This window comes from Rattus norvegicus, chromosome 15 (assembly GCF_036323735.1).
Source record: "Rattus norvegicus strain BN/NHsdMcwi chromosome 15, GRCr8, whole genome shotgun sequence".
NCBI lineage: Eukaryota > Metazoa > Chordata > Mammalia > Rodentia > Muridae > Rattus > Rattus norvegicus.
Window position 1 is genome coordinate 9,981,330 of NC_086033.1, and position 955 is coordinate 9,982,284.

Below are 955 nucleotides of genomic sequence, written 5' to 3' on the forward strand. Positions count from 1 at the left end.
TAAGAGTTTATTGTTTTGTTCTCTGTTCCCCTAGCAGACCCAATCCCTTAGGCTTGCCCCTAACACTGTAATAGAACACCAACTTCAGCCTTCCTTCCCCACTACCTATACCCAGCACATCCCCTTCTGGCCTCCCTCCCTTGAACTGTCACCATGTCCCAGCCCTCAGCTCGGATGGACACCCCTTAATCAACTACAGGCCACTCCTGCTAGAAGACCAGGTACTCTGCTCTCAGACCTCCTCTGCTCTCTGTGTTCCCCTAGAAAACCCAGTCCTTCAAGCTCATCCCAACTACAGCCTCCCTTCCCTGTTCACACTTCCTGTTGATCTCACAGAACATCCCCTCCTGACCTCTGTAAAATCTCAACTTTCACCTGTAATCCCCCTAAACTCAGATGTTTAGATACCAGTGTAAAAACACAGTAACAGCGAGGACAATGTTTCCATCAGAGTCCAGCTATCTTACCACAGTAGACCCTAAATATTCTAACATAGATGAAGCACAAGAAAAAGACCTTAAAACCACTATATGAAGATGATACAGGTCCTTAAAGAGGAATAAATCCCTTAAATCTAGGAAAGCACAGATAATTGAATGGCATGAATAAATCCTTTAAAGCCAGGAGAAAACAAAATAGTTGAAAGAAATAAAACTGTTAAGATCCGCAAATGGAATTAGAAGCAATAAAGAAAACAGAATTCTGGAAATGGAAAATATCCTGTTGTTGCCCTGTGTCCTGGAGATACTACAGCTTTCCATCTCCAGGACCGGACCTATCATGAGCTCCAATAGTTAATAGTCCAACGGAATAGATGTGTGGTGGGTCAATCAAAGCCCTGGATTTGGTGCAGGGTGGTAGATATCTTGTCAGCTCTCCTGCACTCGTGCTACCAGGGCCAGCTCTCTAGTACTACCCCTCAATCAGCTTACCCTAATGCAATAGCCTGTGAGGG